At 35.2% G+C, this 20,916-nt stretch overlaps 1 long non-coding RNA gene across 1 annotated transcript in view; it reads left to right on the forward strand.

Annotated features, from left to right (window-relative positions):
- LOC131922402 (uncharacterized) overlaps positions 1-20,916 on the forward strand; it is a 36,679-nt gene that overhangs the window by 12,916 nt on the left and 2,847 nt on the right. The window contains exon 4 of the long non-coding RNA XR_009382268.1: positions 11,473-11,568. This is a non-coding gene — a long non-coding RNA (uncharacterized LOC131922402). The remainder of the gene's footprint in view (positions 1-11,472; positions 11,569-20,916) is intronic.

Raw genomic sequence — 20,916 nt, forward strand, 5'->3', positions numbered from 1 at the left:
ACTAACAAAAATGAATAAATTTAACACAAAAGAAGAAAAATAGTTTTTGACATGACCCAACAGAGCCCCCCCTTGTCTACTGATCTCTCCACTTTTGCTCAAATAAATTGCATTGTTCTCTACTTGCAAGCAGATCCTGCCTTTTCCTGCTGCCTGGAATGTTCCTTTCAGGATAACTATCACAATATATACTCATTCTGTTTCCAGGTCTCTTCTCAGCTAATACTAATTTGAAAATTCTTCCCCTAGCCTCCTATCCAACTTGGTTTATTTTCTTCACACATTCAACTTTGTCAAAAATATTTGTTTAATTATTCATATTTAATATCTGTTCTTTCTCCACTTTCTCTCCACTTACCACTAATTTGTAAGAGCTTGTTTCCTGGTCTTGTATTCACTGCTACAACCTTAGCGTTTAGAAAAGGGCCTGGTTTATAGTAAGTGTTTAATAAATATTGATGGTTTAAAGTGGCTCATTTTTGTCAACTTTGTCTCCATGCTTCAGTGGAGTTAAGTCTGCTTGATCCACATTTCTTGCTTTGGATTTAGACTCAAAGCTAACTACATGCCCCACCCCCACCCCCCCGACACACAGTCCTCTAAAGCTTACTCTGAAAACTTCACCGACACACAATCTACCATAGTCATACTACTGTGTTAGAATTCTGAAATTATATTCTGAAAGATTATAGAACCCATGTTTTTTTTGGTATGGAGAATTTAAGAAAATAAAGGCTAAATAAACTCATAGTATGATATATACAGAATATCAACATATTTTTATGAAATATGTAAATACATAAAAGACTAAATATCGCTATAATACCATTAAATACTTGCAGTGGCTGAATGTACAATATGATGCATTGATAATATGTTAATACTAAATGTATGTTCTTTTTTTATCACATGTTGATCTAAACAGTATTTTTGAAAATGCTCTCTACTAAGCAATATTATTTATTATTTTATAATGTTTATTTTCCTTGAATTTTGTTCCTGTGGGTAATCCCTTAGATTCGTGTACTTCTGCCCTGATTTCACACATCATCATGGTCCTCATAGTATCAGTCTAGAATCCCTCATGAGCCAGGTGAGGTGATTCTCTGGCTTATTCCTTTCTGCTGATGGTATGGTCGTGTGATTTTTTTTTCTCTCCTAAGTGTGAGAATGCAACTTCCCACTAAAGCAAAGTAGCATGTGCTCTACTATAGGCATCAAAGAGGTGTTTAGAGATCAGTCACACTGAACCACACAGCAGTGAAGAAATGCTCTCCTGAGTAACTTGATTCATAACTCCCTCATTTACTATAGTCTTCAGTCATTTTCTTGTGGCTATTACACATAGAATTAAAACATCCATGAGGTTTGCTGTTCATTGTCATTTTTCTATTTAAGTGGCAGAAGGACATGAAATAGACAGATCATTATATATATATATATATATATATATATATATATATATATATATATATATATATATTAGTTTGCAAGGCCATTATGAAAACCAGGCTGAAATGCATTGCATTTAGTGTCTATCAGCAAGAACAAACCACATGGGCAAATGCACGTCTTCTATGGTGACAAGAGTTGTATGAACTTGCATCTTGTTTTCTGAACACAGAAAGGAGGGTTCCACGGTACTGATGCAAAGGGACACATGCCATCTTCTGTCACCAGCTTCCCCAGCATAAGGATGACCAAAAGAGGAACAGTCTTGTGTTATGACTTTTTCTTTACACAAAGCTGTTTTGAGTTTCATCAAGGATTGTTTATACATTATATATTATTATATCTCTATATATATCTGAATATTTGTTCATATTTAAGCAATTTACTTATATATGCCTGTATGATCCATTTAAAATATTCTCAATTATGTTGGCTATAGTGTACAATTACATACCTATAAAATAATTAATGATATGTTATTACTCATTCATATAACCTTTTGTATAATAAGTATACACACAAATACACATGTCCATATATCTAAATTTACTGTTCGTTTTTTATTTTACGTTGTTTTTCTTTTTTAGTAAGTCATTAAGTATATATTTAGGTAATAAATTTCATGAATGAAAAGAGCATTTTAATGTCAAAAAGTGGACATAATATTATTTAAGTAAAACAGCATTTTATAAAAGTAGAGGCCAATTCAACCAAAACACACATTTTTAAATTATTTTAATTATTAAGAAGAAAATGTTCAATATTGGGGCTAGGAATATAGATCACTGGTAGAGTACTTACTAGCACATATAAGACCCTAATTTTATTTCCCAGAACTATTAAAAATTTGCAATATTTTTACCATCTACTGTACCTGATATACTATCTCCTGTGTCTGTCTGTCTGTCTGTCTGTATCTCCCTCCGTACCTCCCTCTCCACCTCTCCCTCTCTATAACAATCATCTATCTATCTATCTATCTATCTATCTATCTATCTATCTATCTATCTATCTATGTATCATCTGTCTAATCTACCCATCCATCCATCTATCTATCTATCTATCTATCTATCTATCTATCTATCTATCTATCTATCTATCTTTCATGTATCTGTGCCAGAAGTAAGCTTACGGACAATTTGAAATTTTGTTACAAATAATAAGCATATAAACAGTCATGACTCCAAAAAAGCAATGGCAGTGTGTGAGGATCAGTTGTAAGCACCTTATTGCACCTAAGAAGAGTCTTCTAATATCAATACAGAAAGGGCTGCTATCATCAAATTTTATTTTGTTTAATTAATAGATCTTCTGTCTGACCAGCCTTAAGTCCAGCATGAATATTATTATTTTCAACACAGTACAGGGAAGCAACACGTTGCTGTTGCTCTACTGCCACTATATTTGAAAGCATTTATTCCAAAAGGAAAATAAATCTTTCAGGGAAAATTGACATTGAATGGGAAAGTAATACTTTTATTGACGTTCTTTAAAAAGAGGACTGCACTGCAGCTTGCCAAATTCAAAAACTCTATTATGTACAAAAGTTGAGTTAGAATGTTTTGACTTGTCATAAATACCTTACAGTCTAGTGGTCTGGTTCAAAATTTACATCCTATACAGACCTATAAAATTATAATAGGAAAAGCAACCCAATAAGGTATACGGTATATTACAGTGCAACATTAAATTACAGAACTTACCATTGTTTTGGAGTTACACTGCCATAATGTCACCTTAATAATCAGTACCTGAAAGGAAAAGAAATAATTTGAAATATTATCAACCTTAAAAATACTCCTGACTAGTATCTAAATTGTTCACATTTATTCTCAAAGAGGGCTTAAAACTCAAGCATGCTTACTAAAGTAAAGTTCCAAATAGAGTTAAAAATTTCACTTTTAACATCTGCCAGATGAAACACCTTGAATATAAATATAGATGTAAAATATATCAAATAGGTTCTTTACTACTAGTAGTCAATTTGAAACACTGAACTATTCTTAAATCTGAAAATATGTGACTCATAAACATAAAAATTCATAAGAATACAAATTAATTAAACTATTAAATTAAATTTACTATAGTTAGGTTTCTATGCAGTCAAATTGTACTGCTGTTCCATGATTATTGTTTATTAAGTGGTAAAAACATTTTTGAAATGAATTATTGGCCTGTGGACAAATGCACAAAATTCTGTCATCGATGTTCAATGTCTATAAATATATGAACATCTTTTTCAATCACAGGTTTTACTAATGAAATGCTACTTTCAAAACGTAATTCTTAAGTATATATGAAAATCTAATGGTTAGATTGCAACATTAAATCTACTCTTTCAAGTACATTTTCAACTTTTAAAAATAAATCTTTTTATATGCTTTTTTGATAACTCATTTCTTTCCACTCTTATTTTATGTCATATCCATCCAAAATTATTTATGCATGACACAGAGTAGAATAATTTTAAATGAAGTGAAGATTTGGGGGTTTTTACAGATCACATTTAAACTCTGTTCCAAGTGGTAAATATTAACAAGATGATTGATGGGCTAGTGCAGTTTTTCAGACAGCAGAATGTTAATGTAAGCGGTAGAAAGCATGTTTCCCTCTGTTGACCTAATTTATCCAGAGTTGGCATAATATTTGGAAACTCAAACATTAAGTAAGGCTAGTCTCCAGACCATGAAAATACAGAAAAGCAGAATGGAAAATTATAACCCGATGATTCAACGTTTTCATTTCAAGTGGATATGGTCTAATTTTTTATTAAAAATTATGTAAATTGTTAAATTATATGTATGTGCATATATACACATATGCTTGTTCAGTGAATAAATAATTTATTTAACATTTTTAAATTTATTGCTATTGCGTGAATATGTATGAACTTGTCTGATGTGTATATGTGAGTGTAGGTATGCACATGTTCACAGTACATGTGTGGAGGGCAAAAGTTATGTTTGTGAAGTTGATTTTCTTTTGGTTTTTCGAGACAGGGTTTCTCTGTGTAGCTTTGTGCCTCTCCTGGAACTCACTTGGTAGCCCAGGCTGGCCTGGAACTCACAGAGATCCGCCTGGCTCTGCCTCCTGAGTGCTGGGATTAAAGGCGTGCGCCACCACCGCCTGGCGAAGTTGATTTTCTTATTCTGCCTTTGTATGAGTTCCAGGGACCCAAGTCAGTTCATCTCAGTATTTCATGTACAATTAATTCTTGATCTTCTTAATGATGTAATCTAATATTAAATATTTATAATAAAATATTGTACTGTTAACAATCGAGTACAAATACATTTGCATTTATTGAATAAAAGGATATAAGCTTCATTGGTTTTGTATCCTGAAAAGGACACAGGGGGAAATAACTCAAAATGCTTAATTGATTGTTAGTGGCTACAATTTACTTTCAAAAGCTCCTTAAGTGGAGTCTTCAGTGTACAAGTTTATCTTTAATATGTATGTTGGAAAAAGTTAATATCTATGGAGCACTAATCAATGATCCACTTTTTATGCCTGCTATGATTCCAACTTCCTGATTTGAAAATTATACTTCAATGTCTTAATATTGTCCTGTGAAGCTGTATGTGGGAACCCGGTATATCACAAACAATCATTACAGGTAATTATTCATTGTTTAGGCAGGTGAAGATTGGGTAGAAATCTGGGGCAATCCCTTTCTAACTGTGTGACCAAACTGTTAGAAATAGCAGCATTAGGCTAAGACTAACATCCTAGAAGTTGTAGGTCTAGAATCTCTTTGATTTGTTAGCAACCCTTCATTTGGGAGGATTACACTTTACCTGTTAACTACCAGAAGAAATGCCCATTGTATTTCTTCGGCAGTGAAGCACACTTCTAAGACATATGACCACAATCCTCAAAGGACAGGGAATAGAAACTTCCTCCAAATTACTGTGACTGGATATTTTGTTCTGCACATGATTGTTAAAAGAATCATCTCTACCCTTGTAGCAATTGGTTTACAATTTCATTTTTTGTTATTTTTGTCTTTTATTTTAATTTATTAAACTAATCTGGCAGTGAACTGTGTGAGAAAATGCAAACAACTCCCAACTCTTTATTGTCAATGGTCAAAATATCATCAAACATTCTTAATTTGTTGATAGAGAAAAAAATCTCCCTTCTTAATGGAAAGAGGACCTCTCAGGGTCAGGTGATCTACTTTGTTAGGGAACCTAATGATTAGAAGGATTCTTTGCATTATGCCCTGGAATCAACAAGCTAAAGTTACAAAAGAGTATTTCTCCCTCTCTCTAAATGTCCATTATGGGCTGGCATAGAAGTGCTACTAATCATAGCAGCATGGGCAAGCAGGAGAGAGGGGAGCTGCCATGTTAAATATGGAAAAAGATTCAAATAAGAAGGAACGCTGGCAACCAAATGTTCTGGCTACCGTACCACGCTGCTTGGCCACAACTATTTTTCTCACTCTATCTAAATCATAAGAGGTCTGGGAAATGGAACACAATTTTCTCATGTGTCTTAAATAGGAAATCACAAATACTTCATACTTTAGGTGCACTGTAATTTATTATTCACAATTTAAGGTGTTTTTTTTTTCTGTTTTGAGTAGTTTATCCTAAAGTTATGGTATGTCCTAAAATTGTATTTTTTTGAAGGAAAGCAGAACAGTTAAATTTGGCTTTACTATTTAAATGCCATTAAAATCTATTTGACTGAAATTAAATCTATTCTCATCGCAACAACCCAGAATATAAGCAGAGCAGTTCAAACACATGAACTCTGTCAACAATCATTAAACTTGTTTTGTGCTGGAATATCCTTTAAAATGTATAGAAAAATATTTTAATTTATATTGAAGCACTTTGACACAATACCAAATCATTTATACAGATTAATGGAATGAATCATTTAAATGATGAGTTAGAATGAGGACCCCAGGACCATGGCTGTTCTTGTTATTTACTATGCTTGGTATTTGAGTGCCTGGCCTACATTTTAAAATGTACCCACTTAATTCTGATAGACAGTCTTTGAATTCTGGGACCACATTATGAACAATGATACTATGGCTGGTTAGTTTCAGAAAGCATGTACATGAACCAGACCTGGGAAAGATCGAGGAGAGGTTTTATTCTACAGCAAACCTTATTTACTTGCCATAATCCTTTTAGGGATAATGTATCAAGAATCCAGGCATAGTGACTCACATTAAATCTATAACCCCAGCACTTGGGTGCTGAGGTTGGAGAATTGCAATGAGCTCATTCTCAGCCTAGACTTCAGAGTAAAACAAGGCCAGCATGAGCTACAATGTGAAACTCAGTCTTAAATGAAACCCCAAGTAAAAAATAAAATTAAATTAAAAGTAAAAAGCAACAAAAGATTATCTGTCTTGATCTCAAGAAAACCCAGTGGCAATGCGGACAGTACCTCCTTGTTCTGCATGAGAACCCTGAAAACCTGGCATGTCTTTGGCCCCCATTTCAATTACAGGGAACAAGGAGAGTCCATTCTCTTTAAAGACTCTTCCTAATCGAGATTTGCAATACAATCAAGTCTCCTTTTCTGAAAGTGAAACTCATGCATCCGACATCCCACTCAGCATCTCCACTTGGAAAAACTTAGCACATGCCCAAGATCAGTCTCTTTATGTTCCTCTCGAAACCTCTCTTCTTAAAGATATTTTAATCAATATCAATGATCATCATTCCTTTCTTTACTTAATGCTCACACCCTGGAAATCAAGTTTGATTCTTTTTCTGCATTATTTAGTAAAGAAATATTTCCTTAATCACTTTCTACCTCATTTAGCAGAGCCTGTGCCATCTTAAAAAAGCATTCCTAATGAAGTTTAATCACTTTCTAACATAATTTTATGATAAACAGTAAATATATAATGTTGTGAAACATGGGGAAGGGAAGGGAACAGAAAAGGGAATGAAAGGAAAGGGAAGGGAGAGGGGAGGGAGGGGAGAGGAAGAGAGAGAAGGGGAAGGAAGAGGAAAGAACATGAAAAATTAAGGAATAAGTCACAGGAGGAAGAAGACAAACAAAAAACATGAAGGAAGGAAGGTGGGCAGGCAGGAATGAAGGCAGAGGGAAGGGAAGGATGGAAAAGAGGGAGGACACGAGGGAGGAAATTAAACCTAGTGATAAAGACTCCCCAGGCCACAGCTTCTCAGTGTGTCGTGGTGCATAATTAGCAATGTGGCTAATTGTGAGCAAAAACGCAGCGTCTGGAAAGTGGTGAGCCCAGTAGGTCCTGGTGCAATGGGTGTGGAGGATCCAGCATGTCACTGGAACTTCCGTTATTCGTCCTGTACATATGATAACCCCTTCACCACCACCCAGCAGCCAGGGCAACCTGAATCTGGTGATGTCAATGCTCTGCCCAAAGGCTTCCCATGGACTCAGAGTAAGGTCTTAGATCCTGAGCAAAGTTCAAAGCCTACAGCTAGGTACCTAGACTCTTCCTGGTATCACCTACGACCCGTATCTGGCTTACTGCCCTGAAGCCACCACGGTCTTTTCTCTCATCTTTGGACTTGCCAAATATGTCTCATGTCATAATCTTTACACTTTCAGTTCCCCATGCTAGTGACACATTTTCTCCAGCTAGATATTTTATTTTTGTCTTGGCCTTTGACTAAATATCACCTAAGAAGGAAAATCCATCCCTAACATGAGACAAAAGATGGCACAATGACCTCCAGGGTTTAATCCTTCAGCTTGCTTTATTTTTCTTCACAGCCTCTTCTGCCTCTTGGCACCTACGTACATATATAGATAGTTACTATTATCAGTATTTATTAGTACCCATCTCCTTAAGGGCATACTTATTGACTCAGTTTCATTGCTGATTCCCAGGACACTGTCTATCATGTAATGAAGTAATAAAGTCATATTGACTAAAGAGGCACACAATATACAAGCAAATAAGCAAAGGTGATGATTCCAGGTAATGAAAAGTGTCATGCAGCAAACGAATGAGGAGGGCAGGTGGTCCATGGGGAGGGGGCAATGCCTCATGGGTGATGGACATCTCAGGAAGTGTTCATTAAGCTAAGGTTAGAATGGCTACACTGAGTAGTCAAGCCTGCCAGGAAGAAAAACTAGCAATTGGATAAAATAAAGGTTGCATCTTTGTGAGTGATTCAAAGGAATTCTAGAAGAAGTGGGGAAAATAAATCAATTGTTAGATGTGTTTTCTAAAAGCTTAGTGAGTCACATTTTATGCAAAGAAGGAATGGAATATCTCCTGACCCCTTCTCCAAACAGAGGTAGAGTGGTGTGCTGGAAAACACATGGAGAACTTTGTATTCTACACAGGGCTTTGCGTTTTCAGAACTGACATTTGCTAATTTACCGGCAATGTTTATCTCTGGCCACAAGCTTTGAAAACAGAGTCTGAGTTCATTATTCCCATCATTAAGAAGAGCTCAACACTCACAGAAGTCAGTGTCCTCTCTAAGGGTAGAGAGCTGGCTAGGTAGTGAACCACGCCTAGACTTTAGAGGGCACATTCTACTGTGTCCAGCGAGGGATGCTGCTTTAGAGAAAATTGGCAAAAGATTACCTTGAGCTCCCTAAGTATTCAGATCCCCAGAACTCATATCTCTCAAGGGTAATGATTTGCATTAGGATTCTACAAGTTCGTCTTAAGTTTGTCGTTCAGTAAGGAGTCCAAGCTCAACACTAACTTTCAAGATTCCCTCAAGACCCTCATTTCCCCTAAATAAAACATAGCTCGTATCCAGGGCATGAAAAAGTGTCATCAGTGAGACTTTTTATTTTCCTTTAGTTTTAGTTTTCCTCACACAGCATTCCTGAGTGCGTGCCTGCATGTGTGTGTGTGTGTGTGTGTGTGTGTGTGTGTGTGTGTGTGTGTGTATGTTTTCTTGAGTGCAGTATGTGTTTGTAAGAGTGTGTACATGAATTCGTGGAGGTGTGCTTACATGTGTGAATGTAGAAGACAAAGCTTGACTATGGGGGTCACTCTTCCATCACTTTCCACCTTATTTTTTGAAACAAGTTTTCTCACTAAATCTAGAATGCATTCATTTATCCAGGATGGCTGGTCAATGAGCTCCTAGGATCTGATTAAATACCATTGGTTCAAAGAAAACAAACAGAAACCATTGAATTTGTGATTCTACCACTTTTGAAGAAGGAAGTGATATGGGAGATGTAGAGTGTACATGAAAGTCAATGAAAGAAATCATTTGAGAGGATTGGGAAAGTTGAAGTAAACGGAGGGAGTAGATTGTGGCAGCCACAGGTAGAACAATGAACTGTGCCTGGTAGATACACAAGGGGTGATGCTGAGTTTATGATGATCTCTCATAAACGATTAAATGGATGACTCAAAGTTAGGGATCCAACTTTAGGGTCTCACATATGCTAGCAAGCCCTCGATCACTGGGATACATCCCAAACTCAGCTCTTCCTATTTGAGGAATTACAGTTAACTGTTTACCTGATATGAAACTAGACATAAATCTGCCTGCCTTTACATAAATACACCATGTCAACTATACCTACACACACTATAACACACACAAGGGTGTTTAAAGGAATAGAGAAACCATCTATAGAAATGTTATACTTATCTAAAATAAACTATTCTTATAAATAACACTCATGTTACATAACTGTAAATACTATTCAAATAATGTTTTATAAAAAATTCTCAGCATCACTAAATGATACTTTGATTTATGTAAAGTATACATGACAAATATGTGTTATAAAGGAATAGATTTTAGTACATGAAATGGTCCTTCAAGGGAAAATATTCAGAGAAATGAGCTTCTTTTATTAAAACAAAATTGAGCAGTCTGGTGAGAATTAAGGACTATACATTTAATCATTTAGCTGTGGAGAAAAGTGGATCACAGAGGGATATAGAAGACAAAACAGTTGTATTCTATCAGTAAAATGAAGTCATTGAGAAATGCTCACTTCACCATGTGCTAACAGTATGGGGTCTACATACAAATGTGGGCACGCACAATAGCTGAGTCGAATGGGGTTAAAGCTCAGCAAAAATAGGAAAGTTATATTGTGCCAATTAAGAGAAATAGCCTTTTGATCTTATCTTATTAATTAAAAAATAACAAGTACTAGAAAGCAGAATACATGGAACCTAAACACAGTTTTTAATAATCACAAATCTGTCTCATTCCTACAGAAAACAGTGGATAAGACAAGGATTGGGGTTTCATTCTCCTGCCATGAGGAAAGAGGAATTTCTTTTAAAATTTTTTTTAAAAGACTGAACATTTTTGAAGAGTAGTTGGAAGTTCAGAGTTGTGTTTCATACTTAATTATTATAGCTTTCCAGTATAAGAATTTCTGTATACGTTTTAAGATTTCTCATATTTCCACATATTTATCATTATTTTTCTATCTCAGTAAAAATGTAAACACAAGAGTAAATATGCATATAAATAAGAAGGAAAAATTCTCTCTAACATTCTGTCTAAAACTATTCTACCTAATTGGGCAGTAATAAGGCTTATAAATTCACACTGTATATAAAAATATCTAAAGTATGCTCATCCGATGCTTGGTATTAAAAACATCATTTGAAAACCTTTCATGTTTGTTTTCAAACTTGGGAAATACTCTTTGAATGGAAGAGTACTAGATTTTACAGCATGGAGAAGATGACTTCCAGTTCTAAAATTGCACAGCTTTTGTAGTATAGATTTTAACATAAAGCCTTTCATGAGTTTATATTGGCTACAGAGTTTTCATAGTATCATATTAGTATGTTCACTTGAGTTTTTCAAACTACAACAAACACCCAGTACATGTTCAAACACTTATTCCCACATATATACATGTACACCATAGCATCTAAATTTAACCATTGTACCAATTACAACTGTGTTTAGAATTCATATTTGCCTTATGATGAATGGGAGGTGTCCTTTGAGAATTTCTGCCGTATGAACTGCCGCCCCGTGCTCATAAATATGATTAGAAACAATTAATTTCTATAATTTATCTTTCACTTACTTTTTATTTAAGGCCTCATGGGATCTTAGCCTTGTCTCCTCAAATCTCCTGTTCCTCATCACATTTGTGATTATGATCTCTCCATGATGGATCAACACCTATGAAGCAGTAAGTGTAGACTACAGAAAGTCTGTGGGATTATACATAGATAGTTCTGGAAATTAAGAGTAAACATAGATAATTCTGGGAACTCCTAATATCAATGTGTATATTGATTTCAATTAAGAAGAATTCTATTCAGTTGATTTTTCTCCTTTGGTAGAAGAATACAAATGCTAGAGCCTGCACATCATATTGTGGATTATATCAAATTCAAGAGCATGTGTTAGGTAAGTTTTAATTTCCAATGACCAGTCCAATGTACGAACCAACATAGATGGATTATTTAACCACATTTGTGTGGCATATGAACAAGAAGTACTTGGTGTTTAGGGTGTGTGTTTTGGAAAGGTAAATTAGAACTGTCCTATGAATGTCACCCTGTGTTGTTCAAAGCAGAGTCCCAGATACCTTTCAAAACCTGTCATCAAGAACACACTTGCTCTAACTTAAGGACTGAATCCATCCAGGATTGTGGGTTATTTATTGGCTTTCCAGACATCTAACCTTTTCCAGACATCCACCTTTTAGAGGTGGACATCTAACCTCCCCCCAGTCAATTACTGTGTAAAAATCAGTCAGGAATAGAATGGTTTATCTGTCAAATGGTGAAGAGAAGCTTCATAATTTGTAGTTTTTTTTATAACTTTGCTTCTCTCTAAGTAATCTAACTCAATGTGTAAATGACGTCAATGCTTGCGGTAAAATTCCTAAAATTAAGTGATACGTTATAATCATACACTGCTTTAAAAGATTCATCATGTCAACTTCCTAAGACCAAAAGGTAATGAGTCAAGGGTGGGCTACCAACACCTTTAAAAGATGTCTGTCTGTTTTCAAAATCTTGTCATTAAGGCATCACTTAGCTCTGACTTGACATTTGAATATTGGGAGACATAACTGTTTTCTCTCTATGTTTATTGAAACAGTCTCACTAAATCCATATTAGTCTCCGGCTTTCAACTCTTCTACCTTATCCTCTGACTGAAGTAAATGTAGGCATGTGCCAGCACACCTGGCCATTATATTACTGTTTTGATAGGAGTAGTGTATAAGGATAAATACAAATGTTTATCTATCCAAATAAATAAAAAGACAACAACATAACTTTCTGATACAATAACTAAACATTTAAAGAAAAGTTACTTTATCTGTCAATCTTCTATGTCTAGTGTTTACTATTAGTTACAGTAGTTTTGAACTTCAGGGAGTTTGAACTTCCTTGCATCATTGTGGTCGTGACTAACCTATAGAGAGAGAAGCAGAGAAGAAATCAGGCTGCAGTGTGGTGGTGAAACCACCAGTTTCCAAGAAAGAAAAGAAGCCAAACCCGTGCTATCTTAGGACTGGTGTTTCTGTTTCAGCTGGTCTCATGCTACAGAAAATTCTATCAGTGAAAACGAAGCGTCAGAAGACATAAATTGGTACTTCTAGCTACTGTAAGTCAGCTTCAGCTGGTCATAAAATTAGGTTAAACATCTCATAAACTGTTGATTAAATCATTTGGTAAAATGTTTACCAGCTGTATGTTCTTCTTAAGGATATACTCTGTACATTGATACGTTAAACTTCATAAAAACCATGTACCCCAAATCTATTTTAATGTATGAAACCTATGTATGTGGTTTGCATTACCACCCTACATTTATTTTACTCCTTTCCCCCTTGTAATATCCACTAATGACATTAGAATAATATTTCAGGACCGTGTTTAAGAAGGCTGTAATCGTACATTTCAATTAGGAATGCATAGCAGGCATCTAGTAATCAAATAGTGTTGATAAAATAGTATTCACTTTATAGAGAAGTCATTAGACGTTGAAAAATAATGTGCATTCAAATGCAGATGATTCTGCCCTATCTCTTGTAGGAGATACTTACTGAGCACATGCTATATTGAAGACATTATCACACACTGAGGCAACAGGAAGGTTTGATGTCTTAATTATATGGATAAATATTACATAGTACAAGATTCATTTTTTAAAAAATATTGTGATGGAGGTATCATAATAATTACTCTAAAGTTGAATTTAAAGAAATATTTCCAGCAAGCATAACTTGTGATATGAGGGGGGTATTTGTTGATCATTACATACAATATTGGTACTAATTATCCATTTGGTACCTCAGATAAGAGAAAACTTTTATGGAAAAAATCTATTATTGTCCCTAACTATTCAATACTAAATATTCTCATGTATATATTAATATATTAAAGTGACTAATTTATAAACTGACAGTTTGACTCTGAGAATGTTTCCAAGTGTTTCTGGATAGCCATATTTCTTAAGTTTAGGTTTACATATGTTTTTATAAAATGAAATAAAGTTTTGAAAATAAAAGGGCTGAAGGTTAACTTGATGGATAGAAGAGAATCCAATTATGAACCTCATACCAGACACTGTGGAATGGCCTCTTTTCCTTTAACCACAGCTCACAGATTTTAATTCAATGTGCAAGCCTTAGTGTATTTGGGCTTGCTCAGTTTTCCTTTGGCTAATTGACAGGTAAGTTTTCCAATTACAAAATACTTGGCCGTTGACCTTTGGCAGGAAGTATAATCAGTTGGCACTTCAGAGTTTCTCTGATGTTGAATTATTTTAACATTTTTTCCCTGTTATATAAAGAAACTGCAATGTGGTTGCATCAAGGTAGTATGTTCTTTAGCTGCTTATACTAATATGTGGATGATTACTATACTAAAAGAGCAATACTTCAAAGGTTCACTTCATACCCCAGATGTTTCTCTTAACATAGCAACTAAATAATAAAGTAAAATAAAACACGATGAACTTCAACATATTCAAAGAAAGCTTCAAGCATGCATATATTTATGAACTCACGTCCATCTAGCTCAAAACAAGAAACACAATAGGGAAGCACACCAGAAAACAGTTTTCTGACTTCTCAATGAAAAGAACAGAATGGTCACAACCATGTTCACAAACAGTTGGTTTTGTGAAGCTTCAAAACATGTTCCTTTGGAGGAGGCATTTTGAAAATGAATTTTAAAATTCTAGTCCACGTGGTGCTCCTTTACAGGAAAATACATAGCTTGCAAAAGCAAGGCGTATGTATTTCTTAGCCATTTACCACCTTGGATGTTGAGAACCTGTTTTTAAAGGACACCATTTCCTCTGGCATACTCAATATAAAATGCTCTTCTACAAAATTAATCTGAAAATGTCTTGTGCATTGTCGTTTGGACCACCGTTTCCTTCTCCATTCCCCCACATTTACGCTCCGTGTACAAACATTGCTCAGAGGGTAGATGGCATGAAATATCTGTAAACACGTAAGTGGAAAATAACTGTCTGGTCTCTTTCAACACTGAACTGTGATAGGTGTCTGTAAGATTGTTTTCTGTGTTAGTATGCATGTGTCTGTGTTTTATGTGGTTACTCAGGATCTTGCTAATGATACAGAATGCACCACATTTCATATTTGTTAGATGTTTGTCCATAGCTGCTGGGCTATCATCAGGTCCAAACAGTAGCTAGTCGACTATTCCACAGAAAGGAAAACTTTACATCTGCACTCACAAGACGACTGAGGCAAGCTGGGAGTGAAATACAAAGAGAGCAGAACAATTGGCCAAGGCTGTGGGTTTGCTCCGCATTTAAATTCTCTGCAAGCGCATTTGTAAAGACAGGAGAATCCTTGCACCTTCTTAAAACACTAACATTGTACTGAGGAAGTTTCTCCCCGAGCCTCCTAGGTTTTCTAATGGGATATAGCCACAGAAATGAACATAAAACGGGGAAATATTGGCTACAGCAACAGAGAAAATGAAGTCAGAGAGACGTTCAGAAAAATACATATCCAGGTTACAGTTTGGCAAAAAGGAAATCTTTTTACAACCATATACATCATAAAGCTACACTAACAATAGGCTTCCTGGTCCTGCCCCCGGGAGAACGTCTTGACCCTTGACCTTTGTTCACATAAAAACTAAAGAAATTAAGAGCATGTTTGTCATCGCTGTTTGTTTTATACAAATTTACTCTTTAATCTAAACTAGTATAAGAAAAAAAAATTCTATTCCAAAACAGCCCAAGTCTTGTTCTTAAGTCATGTGACTTGTTTTTTTTTTCCCCTGCCAGCCATGTGCTCCGTATCATTTTACTCTGAAATAACTCTGCGATTTCAGCTGAACCTGCCTTCGCTTATAATGCACCGCATACCCCACGAGGGAGCCTGAGAACAGACTCCCTTGAAAAGCAAGGTTCTCATAGTTGGCCTGTAACCATGGAAGCAGATGCTGTTTTCTTCTTCCCCTGCTTACCTCTTTGCAGCCTCGAGCTGCTCCCTATTGTTAAAAGGGGGTACGCCTCGATTCTTCTTCATCATGACCGAACTTGCCTCTTCTTCAAAGGGCATGATGTTGCAGGTCATTGGTCTAGACTGTTTGCACGGTCCAGAGAGCAGCCTTGATGTAACCCTGGCTCCGTCTGAGCCACACCACCAGCCGTGCCTCTGCAGACTGGAGGGGGACATTGGAGATCCGTATTTGAAAAGAAGTCTGTCTGATTTTGCCATTGTGCCTTTTTACTCATCGATCGAATGAATATCGAACCTTCTGTCGTTGCATGTGTGAAAATAGATAGCTTAGCCAGCACTTTTGTGTCCAACCTGTACTGTGGGCCAAAAGGTTTTTCATTTGAGTCTCAAGAATTTTTTTTTTTTCCTTTCTTCAGACTTGATGAATTTTGTGCTCGCTTAAATTATTTGTAAGCCTTTATCCAGCTGTTTGGGCGACTGCTTGTGATACTTTACCAGCAGGGATTTTGTTTTGGTGTCAAAACGGAACTTTTTTTTTTTTTTCGTCATCTGTTTGTTTTCCTTTGTAGCTGTCTTAAGGTCTTTTTGTAGCTTTGTAGGTAGAGGTGGTCTAACTTTTACTACACCCTATAAAGCCGCACGTCTGAGTTACTCTTTTAAGAGGGCGATTTGACGCTGTCTATTACTTAACAGGCTCAAATCCAGAAAGGTGGACTTGAGCCTCTCAAGGTGATTTCAGTGATTTATAAGAGTAAGTAAACCAGATAATCACATTGATTTTTAAGTTGAACAGTATTGTTTGATAAACTGTATTTGAAAGGAATTTGTTTTCTTTGTTTTCTCCCCTTTTGAAAATCAGTGAAAGTATTATTTGGAAGCACTGAAATGTACTTAAAAGCATATAACTTCATTGTGCTTAGGAGAGGCACATAAAATCACTATTATTTAGCATACCGAATAAATATATTTATAATGTCTGTCTCATGGCATGATTTAACTAGAAAGCACAAAATATGAAAAAAGTCTTGCATTTCATTTTTTAACATGACAGAAATTTATTGCTGTTCATCAACAGCTGATGTTAATGGCTGATGAGACTATGCAACCTGCTCATTCTCAAAGGCGCTGTTTCACTGTGTCTTTATGAAACTCCAGAAGTTCAGGATGTCTCAGATGCATCTCTCCAGCATGGTGATTAGGAAGCATTGTCTGCATGTGTCATCAGGAGCAGTTTGGTTTGATTTGAAGAAACCAGTAGTTCATACTTAGAGGCATACCTATTTTCTCTAATTGCCACAGGCAAACGGGAGGTCCACGGCAGGATAAAGAAGGTTATTGTGACGGATGAAATATAATTCTCAATGAGTAGTCTTTTCATCTAGCCTTAAGGAGCACAGGATTACTTACAAGCTGCATTTTGTGGCAGAATGTAGGAGCTGATTTAAAAAACAAAAAACAACAACTATAAAACAAAAACAAAAACAAAACCCAAGAAACCAGGAAAAAAAGAAGGAGGTCTATCTCTCTTTGGCTCTGGAGTGTTTATTTTGTGTGTCTGTCTGGGGATCGTATTTTGTTTCTCCTAACATAGAAGAGACACTGGCCAGGAGAGGGTCTGAGGAAACAGAAGGAATAGTCAGGGAGGGTAGAAAGGAAGAGACTTAAAAGCAACTAAAGGTGTTCCTTCCCTGTAACAGTGAAGAAAACGAGTTAGATGGATTTCTATATTCTTTGGCACGCACATGCAACTCATATTTTTTCAACACACGTTTTTGCTGCAAAAGTAGGTACCTTTTATTTCATACACTTCCTATGCCTTAAATAATATTTTCTCTCTTTCAGATTCTTGGGGACAAATTGTTTGCTTTTTGTTCGTTTGTTTTGCTTTTATTTTAGATTCTGGTTAGCATTCTGTAAGGGTTTAATACCAGACTTCAGTCCCATGGGCATGTGTTTGTGCAGATATTTTCCTTTTTGTTGCTTCTTTGTTTCATTTCTAAGGAAAAGACTTTGATTTTACCCTTGAAAATTTTATATCTAAATGCAAAGATTCTTCCTTTCTATTTGTACCATGGTCAGTTTTTAAATTAACTGAGGGGCCAAAGCTCTACCTGGTAAATATTCAGGCACCATAAGAAAATCTCAGACTATAAAACCCACTGCAATTAATGTTTGAGTAGTTGGTCTTTTTCTTATATTAACCAGCTGAGTATACCTATTCCTGGGAATTGTATATTGTGTATTTTAGAATACTTTTTCTAAGTTGAACTGAAGTAACTACCTTGTGTTAAAGGAAAGCTAGGTAGTCCTGTCTGCTAGTCCATCCACTGCCTCAGAACTTACAGCAGGCTGCCATCCTTTCTACTGAGTTCTTATCTACCGTTTCTTGTTATACAGTTACCTATAAAATGTATGTGTGTGTGCATGAGTGTGAGTGTGTGCATACAACTTCTTAATTGAGTCTTTTGCAATTTACTAGATACATTTCTTATTTTAAACACTGCAGTAAATAATTCAAATGCAGTGAATTAACTTACATGTTCTCTGGAAGAAGGCACAAAATCCATAGTCCTCAAATACATCTGCTATATATTTTTTTCTTACAGTACAATAGTGTGTTATTTTGATATTAACTCACATTAACTAAAATGGTTTTATTCCTTTATGCTAGCTTTTTAGCTAAAAATTTAGTATAAATTATTACATTAAAAACAATAAGCAATTAGCCTCTTTGTTCTTAATATTTGGTACTTTACATGTATTTATTATTGCTTCTAATAACAGATTTTCCAGTTCTCTTTACGATGTGTCACTTATAATTCAAACACACGATCACAGTATTACTGCAGAAAAACCTGAGATATCATATAATTATCATCAATTTGTTGACTAAAATAACAACTTTCCCCTGGCATCCTTACACAGATAATGAATTAATATGTATGTTGAGGGAATGTTTTTAATGTGTCATTTTAAGTGTTCTTATTAATATAAATAAAAGATAACAGGGTAAAAATATCCAAGGAAAGCATACATATAGATTTACTACCCTTATTATCTATGATATCAAATTGCCTTCAGAGATTTTTGTTCCTTCCTGTCCTTCCTAGAAATATGGGAATAACCACTATACAAACCTTTGAATTTGGTAAAATATTGTTTCCTCTATTCCTCCCTGATGAGTGTGTTTATATCATTTCTTAGATATAATCTTGTAATTTGCCTTTAGAAAATATAAATGAACGAGGTAAATTTTTTAAGAGAACAAATAAGAAAGACAGAAAATACTTTAAGGAAGATGAAGTAAGAGCAATTATTTCAGTTATGTGGCTCATAGTATACATTTTTATAAGAATGCTTCATTTTGCTCTTGGCTGGACAGAGTATCAAACACAGCATGTTCAATGACCACAACAAAAGTAACATCCTCTTGCCCTAGTGAGTGTTTTGAGATGAGGAGACAAACAAAACAGTATGGACCTGCAGATATTCTTGTTTTATGGCAACTTTTAAAAATAGCATTATCCATCCTGAAATTTATTTCGTCTTATTATTTTCTTTCATTATCCCGACCATTCAGCATAATGCTAAAATTAATAAGCATAGAGCTCACTGTATTTTTTCCCACATGGGATGTTTGCAGAGTTAGCATCTATTTTATCCAAACATGTATTTGCAGTGTTGAGAGGCAGAACACTTCTCATACTGCTGTCTTCTGCCTCTCTCTCCTCCAAACACATTTTTGCTATAAACTTCTGCACCAATCGCTACGGAAAGACTCACTCTCAGCCACAGCTCAGGAAGCGCCTTGTGGGTGTAAAAAAAATCACAGACTTTGATTTTGCAAGACAAGTTGGATAGGAGTCAAAATTGCCACATGCGGTGTGAAAAAATGCCACCCTGGTGTGAACAAAAGGTTTAAAATGGAGTCAAGAAGCATGCAGGCTCCATGTCTAAGCTTTGCCTAGGAATTGTCTGCCACAACCTGCAGGGTAATCGAGTGGGTTGGGAAGAATAGCACTTGGAGCTGTAACTGGGAAACACCAGGAGTCAAATGTGTTAGTTGGTTTTTTGTTTTGTTTCTTCTTTTTGTCATTTCTAACTTTTATGTGTTTCATCTTGTTTTTATTTTGTTTTGTTTTGTCTCATTTAGGCATCATTATACTAAAGTGTTTTACCCAAACATAAAACAAATCCAAAAGAGTCACATAATGTGTGAAAGAACTGCTCCTTCCAGATGAATTGTTGGGTGGTTTTTTTGTTGTGTTTTCTGAGTTTTTTTCTTCTTCTTTCATTTCTTCATTCATAACAAAATGAAGTTATCAAATTCAAAACTCTTTGTTTTGTTTCCTTTTTATAAAAGGATAAATAGGAGCCAGGCTTCCACAGTCCTGACTACTAGAATTAAAAAATAAATGTATAATTGTAATACTTACGTGTGTTTATCTTCTAAATTATCAAGAAAAGATGAAAGAAACACACTGTGCTTGTTGTTGCAAACATTCCATTTCTTAGTAAAGAAGACAATAATTTAAATTCAGTAGAAACATTGCTTCACAAAAATCATGACTACGATGTGCTAGTAAAGTGTAATAATGTTGTGACTTTCCTACTATTTCACAGCATACTTCACCAACAAAAATATTTTATGTTAATCCTAAATAAAGTCAATAAATCCTAAGTTAAAACAACTTCACTAGCTTGAATCACTAAAATATCATTCAAACTTTAGGATGTTGAAAAATACACACTGTTTCATAATCCATTCTAATATCTTAGTATATACATAAAGACATGAGGTTAGGGATGCTCATTTCACGAGAAATTATGCAAAGGCTTTAAAGAAAGAAGTATTTCTTAGGTGACTATGATCTAATTAACACAACACGTAGAACCAGAGAAATCAGTGAGGACTACTTAAAAAATTTAAACTCTGAGAGCAGCCTCATTATATTTGCATTTTATCTCTCATAAGATTTGGGTCTAAATCCAGCAAATCACATTGGTTATGAATGTAGGTCAAGACAGGGACGCTTCTCTATTTACTCTTTGTGAGACTGGATAGAAATCAAT

The sequence above is a fragment of the Peromyscus eremicus genome, chromosome 12 (assembly GCF_949786415.1).
Source record: "Peromyscus eremicus chromosome 12, PerEre_H2_v1, whole genome shotgun sequence".
NCBI classification, from domain to species: Eukaryota; Metazoa; Chordata; class Mammalia; order Rodentia; family Cricetidae; genus Peromyscus; species Peromyscus eremicus.